The sequence below is a fragment of the Corvus brachyrhynchos genome, unplaced genomic scaffold (genome assembly GCF_000691975.1).
Source record: "Corvus brachyrhynchos isolate BGI_N302 unplaced genomic scaffold, ASM69197v1 scaffold95, whole genome shotgun sequence".
In the NCBI taxonomy this organism is placed as follows: Eukaryota; Metazoa; Chordata; class Aves; order Passeriformes; family Corvidae; genus Corvus; species Corvus brachyrhynchos.
Genome location: NW_008238347.1, coordinates 1516270 through 1526565, shown reverse-complemented (window position 1 = coordinate 1526565; position 10296 = coordinate 1516270). Strand labels below are relative to the sequence as shown.

At 50.2% G+C, this 10296-nt stretch overlaps 1 long non-coding RNA gene across 1 annotated transcript in view; it reads left to right on the top strand.

Moving 5' to 3' along the window:
* Nucleotides 1–10005, top strand: part of LOC108446963 — a 10613-nt gene extending 608 nt beyond the window's left edge. Inside the window, exons 2-4 of the long non-coding RNA XR_001862306.1 lie at nt 4906–4989; nt 7732–7857; nt 7974–10005. This is a non-coding gene — a long non-coding RNA (uncharacterized LOC108446963). The remainder of the gene's footprint in view (nt 1–4905; nt 4990–7731; nt 7858–7973) is intronic.
* The last annotated feature ends 291 nt before the right edge of the window (nt 10006–10296 follow it).

Genomic DNA, 10296 nt, shown 5'->3' with positions numbered 1-10296 from the left:
GCACTGCCGTCGCTCCGGGGGAAGGTGCTGTGCAGGCTCTCACTGACTGATTGAATTTAAATTAATACCTTTTCTGTTTCTCTCCAGAGGGTCCAGTTACCCGGCTGAGGTGTAATAATCATTAACTCTGTGAACAATAAGTTGAATGTGTTTATTAATTTCTATGGGCCGAATGCAGTATTTGCATTTAAATTACCTTTCCACACTGCTGCGCACTGACACGTGTGTTGATTTCCTTCTAAAGTTAAAAATGCCTTTTAACTGGTGAGTGTGTGTAAGCACGTCCTCGTCTGCTGCATCGGAGCGCTACTGGGCAGCTGCTCTGCTCCTTTCCCAGCCCACCGGAGCAAAGGGGCCTTTGGGGCTCAAGGAACTTGTGGCTGGCAGGTGCCTGCAGTGCCCTAGAAGCAGACCTGGGTGCTGGGCCCGGTCAGGGTACGCTGAGTTGCTCTGTCCCCATTTGGGGTTCTGCTGTGGGGTGCAGGGCACGGAGCAGGGGCTGCAGGAGCCTGGCTGGCCCCTCTGAGCAGAGGCTCTCCCAGGGGCTCCGGGAGCTTGGAATTGATGGTGGTGTCTGAGGTGGGTGCGTGGTGGGTCTTGCTGATGCCCCTTGCTGGAAGATACCACAGGACTGGACATGAACCAGGTGATAAAAAAAGACAAGGAGGTAAAATCATGACTCTGTGTCTACCTCTCTGAGCAACTGGGTGAATAAGACTCCTGGCAAAGCTGTGTTGTGTATGTCCAAAGTGCAGCCTGTCACAGGGTGAAATGTGCTCATCACAGCAGGGCAGCTCTGCGGTGGGATTGTCTGCACGGAGAATTTGCTGAGAGCGCCGCTGCGGAGCGGGGCCGGGGCCGGCTCTGGCTGAGCAGGAGCAGCCATGGTGCTGCAGGGAGCATGTGGCAGTGCTTGAGGGCCACAGCAGGGCCTGCCTGGGCTCTAGACAAGGGTGACTGGGGAAGCAGCAGCTCCCAACAATTCCTTCTTGGTGACTCTGGTTTTCTTCTTCTGGATAAATGGTGTTTCCTCCTGCAGCACCAACGTCGCCCTGGATGAACCACACCGCTGTGAGACGGCACATGGCAGGATGAGGGCTGGGTGGCAGATGCTGTCCCAGCCAGCCCTGCTCTCCACTGGTGAGGAGAAATAGCACAGAACCTGCTTTTAGCTCTGGGAGCGCTCCTGGCCTGATGCTGCCAGGGCTGGAGCAGGACAGTGCCGGAGTGTGGCAGTGCCAGGCCTTGCCTCTGCCTCACCAGGACCTCATTCAACCCTAGAACCCTCTGAGGTGCTGAAACGAACTCTCAGCTTCCTCCAGTCATCTCTGGAGTAGTTGACCACCAAGGAATGCTCTGTGGGTGACTTGCCTTTAACTTGGATGGGTCCAGCAGTTCAGTACTTGGCTGGATCCAAGAGCCACTCACTCTGTGGGCTCCAAGGGGCACCTAAGGGCACTCTGGCACCTGTCACACTCATCACTAATGAATGAAAAAATGACACAGAAATGAAATGTAAAGGAAATGATGCAGAACTTAGTGATTAGTGCTTTGAACCTGGACTCAAAGTGAAGCAAGTGCTCTCAGTCGTGCTGACTGAATCAAATAATCCAAATTACTGATACATTTTAGTGGGTTTTTTTCTGTGCAAAGACATTAAAGTGCTTTTAGCAAATGAGGTAAAGGTTTTCCAGCCATGTTTAAAACTAAAACAGAGCACTGTGCTGTGGGTGCCCAGAGCTTGCTGTGAGCTCATGGCAGGGACTGTGCATGGCAGCCCCGTCCCTCCTGCATCCTCTGAGTCCGACTGCCCTGGGAATGGCTCTGCCTGGGAATGGCATCTGTGCACAGCCGTGGGCCATGCTGGGGAGCCAGCTTGGAGCCCAGGGTGCAGAGAGGAGCATTCCTTCCCAGTGAGAGCTGGGGCCAGCGGCTCACCCCAGGCATCTCAGTTCAGAGGGTTTTGGCAGCCCCTGCTGTTGTTTCAGCTCAGATACGGCTGCAGGTTGGTCCCTTTGGGCAGCAGCTCTGACTTTCATGGAGCTCCCTGGTCTTGTGAACATTTGAGAGATTCTCTATTGCATTGGCTTTGTTGCTGAGGGTGTATATTAATTGCTAAGGCTGTACATTAATTGCACCCTCTTTGCTTCTGGCTGGACTATGCCCATGCTGGGCCATTTAGTGCCGTTTTTCCTGCCTGATCCCCTCTGCCTTTGGCACCCTCGGTGTCTGGGGCTGCCCAACAGCTCAGTCCCCCGGGGCAGGGCAGCAGGAGTGACCACAGCCCCAGGGATGTGGCAGAGATTTTCTCACGTGGGTGTGCGTGTGTTTGGAGACATTCCCTGTGAGCATATGTTTCAATTCCTGTGGAGAGGAGAAAAGACGTGCCAGATGAGATTGATTCTTGAAACTGGCAAAGTGTTTTTCAGTTGTCAGTTCCCCTGGCCAGTGATAGCTCATCAGCTGTGGGAGGGACAGTACTGGCACCAGCCAGTGCTGCTGTGGGATGTGCTGGGTTTTGGTGCAATTTGGTTTCAGAGTTAATATTTTTCTTTGCATGTTTCCCTCCCTGCTCCAGCACAAGCCAGAGCAGTGTCCCCATCTCCCTGGAGTGAAGCCCTTCCCTTGGCTGACCAGAGCTGACGTGGTGGGTGTCTGGAGTGTTCCTGGTGCCCCGGCTCTCCCCACCCCCCTGCCCACCTCTGGGCTTAAGCAGGACCTGGAGCAGCCAGGGCTGAGTGAGCCAAGCCCTTGGGGAGGTTGTGCTGTATCCCGAGCCTGAGCCGGCTGCAGGCACAGGATGAAAATAAGAGTATTTCCCCAACTTTTGATAACTTTTTTGTTTCCCCTTAATATACACCTCCAGCCTCACTGTGGAAACATTGGAAAGCAGACTTTAGCAGCCCTGAGAGACTGCAGTGTTATCCATCTTCTGTAAATACTGTGGAGCAGTTGGAAACCTTTTTATGATCACAGCTCAGCTGGAAAACAGCACCACATTCCTGATGCCCTTTGGGATCACTTTCCTTGCTTGTGGGGTGGAGGGCAGCAGCTGTTGAAGCATTTTGGTTTGTGTTCCATGAGATAAAAGTGTAATTTGCTGGATTTTAACTACTCGTGCATCAGATCAGCATAAACATTACAGGTATACCAGCCTTGCTCTGTTCCACAGAGATGCCTCTTCCCTCCCCAGGAACCTTCCAGAGACTTGGGCTTGGAATCCTTGATGCTGCAAAATCAGTGGAGGTTTGTGTGTTGGAAATGAAGCTTCAGCTTTGGAGCAAAGCTTATCCCAGACTTTAAATCTAATAACACCCTCCTGACAGCATCCAAAGGCCAGGCACCCTCTGACAGCTCCTAATTCCACCCGAGCCCCACCAGCGTGAGACTCATCTCTGGACATGCAAACGTGTCCGGTTCTATCTAACGAAGATAAATTTTTAAATTAAGATACCCAGCTGTCTGGGGCACTCAGAGATTTCGATGAGTGTGAGCTTGGCTGGGAGCTGGTGCAGATCCTTTGGCTGCTCTTCCAGGGAGCTCCTGCAGTGAGGTGGTGATGAGCCTGGATGGGGTTCTGCAGCCTGGTGAGAGCCCTGTTCTCCCTGTGACACTCCCCCAGGGAAGGGCTGTCACCAGTGCTGGTCACCAGCCCACACCTTCCTATCCCACTCAAAGCTAACGAGCTTGTTTCCCTCCTTTATGTGTCTCAGCTGACAAGAAATAACTGTCCTTGGCAGCCTTACCCACGCCCTACCTGCTGCTGCTGAACACCAATGAAACTTGTGTTGAATTTCTGTCTCTAACTGTTGTTGCATCCATTTTTTACACCCCCTTCAAGACAGCCTTTATAAAAATAATGTATTTACAATGACTGGGCAAGTGCTGAAGCTGGCAGAGCCGTGCCACAGGGCAGGGCAGCGCTGGGCTTGTGGGGCTGTGGCAGTGGCCGAGGGTGACGAGGCTCTCAGGAAGTCTCTAGGGTGAGATGCAGCCTTTTTCTTAAAAGAAAGAAAGAAAAAAATTAAGTCTTACGTAAGTCAAAACATCTGCTAGTGCATGACTAATGCTTTCCCTCCTCCCTGGTGTGGCAACTGAAGTCCATGGGAATTATATAAATGATTGTTTCCTGTAAGAAGTTATACATTGTTCATAGGGCTTTTGGGGACAAGCCTCGTGTTCAGCCACCCCTTCCCTTGCGCTGTTTGCTCATGGCTTTGGACCCAGCTGATCCTGGCCCCGCTGCACTGCTGCCGTGAGCTGACAGCAGCAGAGCCCAAACACATTGTCCCTGGCCCAGCTGGTGCCAGGGCGGATTTATTCCTGCCAAAGTCAGCTTCACTGGACAGTTACCTGTGTTTAAAGCTGAGGTTATTGATGTACAGTGCTGACAGCTGAATTAGCTGAGTGCTGGGCTGTGGGTGTGCCCAGTGTGGCAGCCTCTGGTGATGCTGCTGTGCCCTCCAGATCACCCTGCCTGACACTGGGGTGCTGGTGCCTTCCCCACGACAGGGCTCATGGCAGTGACAGATCCCAAGATCTGCATCCCTTTGGTGTGAGAATGTGTTGCTGAGGGCTGGTCTGCCTGAGGGGAAGTGCAAGGAAATGTTTTACAGACCTGACAGCCAAAGCAGCCCCCAGATGTGGTTTTATTCCCACAGAACTTTCCCACTCTGGCAGTGCTGCTCTGCAGCATCTTTATAATTTTGCTCACTTGTTTGCCTCTTGATTCCGGCTGAAACCTTGGGTGGGTCTGGTGCCCCCTGCCCACCCTAAGCCTCCAACCTCCCCACATCCCAGCAGGAGTCCTGCGGCTGCCAGTCTGCCCAGTACCACCCAGCGGGGAATGGGGCTAACTCACTTCTGTGCTGAATTTTTCTTGATATGTCTTCTTTTTTGTTCTAGTTTCCCTGCATGGATGTCTCAGTTCTGGATACTCTGTGTCTGTGCCTCTGGACAGAGCTGGAGGAGCTGCTGGGTCCTGCAGAGGTGAGCGCTCCTGGCAGATGGATGGATGCAGGATGTCTCTCAGCTTCCAAACACTGCACCAGGACATGCTCTGGGTTTCTGCTTTCCATGGTCTGGGACATTAACTGCTGCCAGAATTACTAATGGGCTTCTGCTTTTAGCCTGAGTGCTGCAGGCTGCTGCTCCAAGGTGGAAATCATGGAGTCAATTAAGTAATTACCTGGTGTTTCAGCTGCCAACACTCAAGGGGTTTTGTTTTTCACCACTGGCATCAATCCCAACACACATCTCACCCCAGACTCATCAGCAGTGGTCTGTGCACTACTATAGCAGGCTGCAGCACCATGGATGGGCTGGAGCTGCTTTTTCTGCAGGTGTTCTGGTGACAAATGGCTCCTCCTCCCTCTGTTTGGTCTCACTCTGGCACATAAATCCAGGCATAAACAGGCTAAGCTGAGCAGGAGCTGAAATTGTCTCTTCATAGTTCTCGTGTTCTGACTGTTTTACCCTCGCTTAGTTGATGAGCAGCAGTTCACCAGTGAAATGCAGAGTGAGCTGAGCTGTAGGTGACGCACAGTGGCACAAGGAGCAGCCAGAGACTCTGCTGGGGCCCCATGATCCAGGGAAATACATCTCCAGTGGCTCCTGGGACTCATTAGCATCTTGGCAAGACAGTGCTGGAAGTGCTGGGGACTGCTGGAGAGTACTAATGAGCAGGGATAGGGCTGGTGGGAGGCAGGATGGATCCCTGACCTCAGGCACCTCTGGGCAGAAAGTCCAGGGGCACAAGTTCATAATCCATGGCAAAGCATGGAAACCTTGTTGTTGAAAGTTGTGTTCTTAACTAAACCAGAATTGGGAAGTGCTTGAGGGGGCCAGAGCCCCATGGGGAGCTCTCCAGACTCTCTTGCACTTCCCAGTAATTAAGAGGGAGGATAAATGAACCTTCATTGGAGCAGGGGCATGTTTGGGGAATGCCTTACCCTGGCATAGGGATGGAGTGGAGGGAGGTGTGCTACTCTTGCATTGCAAAGGCTGAGAACTGCTTAATGTTTAGGAACAGGGGAAGGCAGCAACAAAGTGATAAATACAGCAGCAGAACAACCCATACAAGTTTTAGCAAAGGTGTGAAGTCCCAGTGATGGGCATTTTGGTGGCAAATCAGCAGCCATATGGCACAAGGGACTGGGAACAGCTTGTATCCAAACTCTGCTCCCAAGTCCTTCAACTGAAAAAGGCTAAATCTGTGCAGGAGAGCTGGAATGTCAACTAAGAAACACTTCTGTTAACATACGTCTCTTGCCTTTGGATTTCACCTGATTTACCCAAGAACCAAACAGCCAAAGAGCGACTCTAAGGTACAAAGCTGGCAATGGAATACACTGTTGGGAGACAGTCAAAGGAAATGGAAGGTATTACAGACCTACCACTGTGTCTAAGTGTGTGTGGACTGTCGGTGTGGGAGTTTTTATACTGGGGTAGTTTGGAGCTAGTGAGATTACTCATGATTTTTATAACATTTATTGCATCAGCATCAGTGTCCAAATGGGAGGTATCTGCATATGCAAAACAATGTCTCTGAAACGTCAGCAAGTGTTGCTGTGGCAGAAGGCCAAAACCAGCAAAGGCCAATTCACTGCTGGCTCATTCTTTGACACTGCGTTGCTGTCCCAGGTCAGAGCTGTGCCAGTTCATCTGCTGCCTCCTCTTCCCAGGCTGCCTGTCCAGCAGCCGCTGTCATTTCATCCTGCCCCCTGGTCAAGCCCAACTCAATCACCATTGGTTTACTTGAAATACCCAGAGTGATTTTACCCATGATGTCCATCTTAAAGCACTCCAGGAAAAAGTTTAAATATTATTTCTGGCTCCTTCGGCTGCTAACTCTCACAGCATTTTCATGAAAGTTTCCATGCTGCTCTGTAAAACTGTAAGATGCTTTTCACTGGTTTATGTTGGCCTAAAATCATTGCAGTAGACTATAAAACAAAAAACCAAACCAAAACAAACAAAAAAGAAAAATATTTCATCTGTGCTTTCAAGTAATTTCTGTGTGAAATGACCAGATACTTGTGGAGCTGTGGCACAGCCAAAGCAGCAAACGTTGGGTGTGAGGTTCCTGCCAGCACAACCTCTGCTAGGGTGATAAATTCGCTTCAGCACATAGGCTGTGAACATTTTGACTAATGAAAGGTTGTTAGCATGTCCTGTGGTCTTTTGTGCTTGCAAGGCTGCGACTGAGGCTCTTGGCATCGCTGGCTGCACAGGAGGCTGCTGTGCTTGGCTCGCCAAGGAAACGACAGAGAGGTGGTGGGACCATTGCTGAAACAGAGGCTTTTAGCCAAAAACTAATGACAGGGAAGAAAAACCAGCACCTCTGAATCCGCCTCTGCAGTCTGTTTTCTTTGAATATGGCAGTGCAGAAAACCAGCAGATCCTGACCCCACAGCCCCTCGCAGGTGCCTTGATGCCTCACTCCAGGACATCCTCTGGCTGCCCCAGGCCTGCACCTGGTTGCGCTGGTTTTGGCTGGGGTAGAGTTAATTTTCTTCCCAGTGGCTGGTGTGGGGCTGTGTTTGGGATTTGTGCTGAACACAGTGATTATAAATAGAGATGTTTTTGCTCTTGCTGAGCAGGGCTCACACAGAACCAAGGCCTTTACTGCTCCTCGTACTGCCACGCTGGCAAGAAAGTTGGGAGTGCTGGGAGGTTGGGAGGGGAAACAGCCAGGACAGGTGATCCCAACTGACCCAAAGGATATTCCAGACCATAGGACATCATGCTCAGTACACAAGGTGGAGGGTCATTGGAATCTGTCTTCCCAATTATCTGCTACATGTGATGGAGCCCCGCTGCCCTGGAAATAGCTGAACACCTGACTGCCCATGGAAGGTAGGGAATGAATTCCTTTGCTTTGCTGGTGTGTGTGGCTTTTGCTTCATCTATTAAACTGTCTTTATCTGAACCCATGAGTTTTCTCACTTTTGCTCTTCTGATTCTCTTCTCAGTCCCACTGGTGGGGAAACAAGCGAGCGGCTGCGTGGAGCTTGGATGCTGACTGGGGTTAAACCATGACAATGTGGGATCTTTTTGTTCCAAAAGTCTCAACATCAGATTAAATTTAGTCCTATAAAAATCAATAAATGGTCGCCAACTTTAACACGAGGGCAGAGAAAGGTCACTGTTAAATATTTCTGAACAATCTTACCTGTGGTTTCAGGTTCTTCTCCTTTCCAGTTGGGAATGATATGATGAGAAACTTTCCACTGCTTTAAACATTAAGGAATCTCTGAAAATACTTAGAAACAATTAACTCAAAATGTTCTCTGGTTTGGGGTTTGATATTTTCTTTTGAAGTACAGTATGTTGTTCTGCTGATTTTTCATCCAATCCACGTGCTGGTGTCCCAGAGGCTTGTTTCTGTGGTGTGTTTGTACATCTACAATGAAGAATGTCCAGTGACTCAGACATACAGGGCAGACCTTGGTGGAGTCTTAGCTTTTAGTTTTGAGATCCATGTACTAAGGGCAGCTGAGGATGAGCTGTTTGTGTCGGGGCATGGAGGAAAACAACAGTTCTGCATGAGGTGCTGAGCACCACGGGGGAACAAATACTCTTTACATTATTGAGTTGTGCACAACCAGCTGGGAATTATGTAAAACTCCACTTAAGTATTTTGTCTCAACAACACAAGTGAAAACCAGTAGCTTTTGGAGATTTGCTTTGTGTCAGGCTGCTCCACCTCCTACTAAGCTTTCCGTACATTTCTCTGCTAACAGAATAAGGCAACAAGTTTATGAAAATGCAGTTGGGACCTCCTGGTATTTTAATTTAAATGAGTATTTCAGGGGCTTGGGAGGAGGAGATATGTTCTCTGTTTTGGTGTTCTGTGTATAATAACAAGTTGTAACTTCGTCGTTCAGCAAGATAAACCAGTTTATTCCTGCTACAGCAAAGCCCGCAGTGCCAATAAAACAGCGGGAAGCATTCCTATGGAGGAGAACTGTCCTCACTTGGCAGGGCTCTACGGGGCCACTCTGCTCCCGGGGATGTGCTCGAGCGGGCTCCAGCCGGGCAGGTGGGAGCGCTTTGCCGGCCAAGCTCTTGGGCAGGGCGGCACGGCCCGAGGGCTGCCGGGGCTTCCCAGCGGCTCGGCCATGGTGGGACAGCCCACAGCACTGCATCCCAACGGGAAAGTGCTCACAGATCAGCGGGCTATGCACCGTGGGTTAAAGGGATCATCCTGCCATGCAGCCTAAGGAGGTGGATGCTCTCCAGCTTCTGCAGCATGCAGGATTCGGGTGAAAGCACAGATTTTCCAGGGTTCCTTTTCATGGTGCTTTTACTGTGGAAATAGTTTAAATTGTGTTTCATTCAGCAGTGGTCTATGTGGATGGTGCTTGGCTGCAAATTCACTGCCCTTCGCTCTTCATCAGATGACTTAAACAAAAAATAAACGTGTTGCTGCAGAAATGAACTCATGAACCCTCTGGGCCCATTCCTCAGTGGGTGAATTAATTCCCACCCAATGAGCTCTTGTCAGAATGTGTGAACCAAGATTTGCCATGTGTACGAGGGAAGGAAAAGAACAGAAAATTGCTAGAGTTTGATACATTAATTAGGTCGCAGCTCACAGAGAAAGCAGAAATTGATTCCTTAAGGTGAAAAGAACAGGCACTTAACTGTAAATTCCAGCACTTTTGGCAAGGGGCAGGCAGTGATCAGATCCATTCAAATATGTAAATTCAGAGATTCATCGTGCCCAAGGCCAGCAGAGATTATTGTGATGATTTCTTCTGACCTTCTCCATCATGTGGGTCATGGAGTACCTTTTATATAGATATGTATGAGTGTCAGTTGAGGGAGTTTGGCTTGTTTCAAAATTCACACTAGCTCAGATCAGGAGCAAGAGCATGTAAATTGCACTGCTACAAAAACCTCATAGGAAAAATCAGGCACACATGCACACAATTTTCGGGTAACAGCATGTTTGAGTCACCAGCAGCTGCAAAAGTGAAGGGCTTAAAACACAGCTGTGAGATGAAGTAAGCAAAGAGACGTAGTACTGTTCTGTAGAGTATTATAAAAAATGGTGAAATATATTTTGTGTGTGTGTAAAAACCTCTGCTGCAGCTAGTTAAATCAACAGGAATATTGTTAACAGTGTGACGCGTGCCCGAGGACCCGCCAGGGGACCGGGATCGCTCGTGGTCAGTGAGCCCGGAGCGCGGCGGGCAGCGCCCGGACACAGGGCCGGGCAGCGCCCGCACACAGGGCTGGGCAGCACCTGGACACAGGGCGGGGCTGCGGCCGGACCCCGGGGCGGGGGGG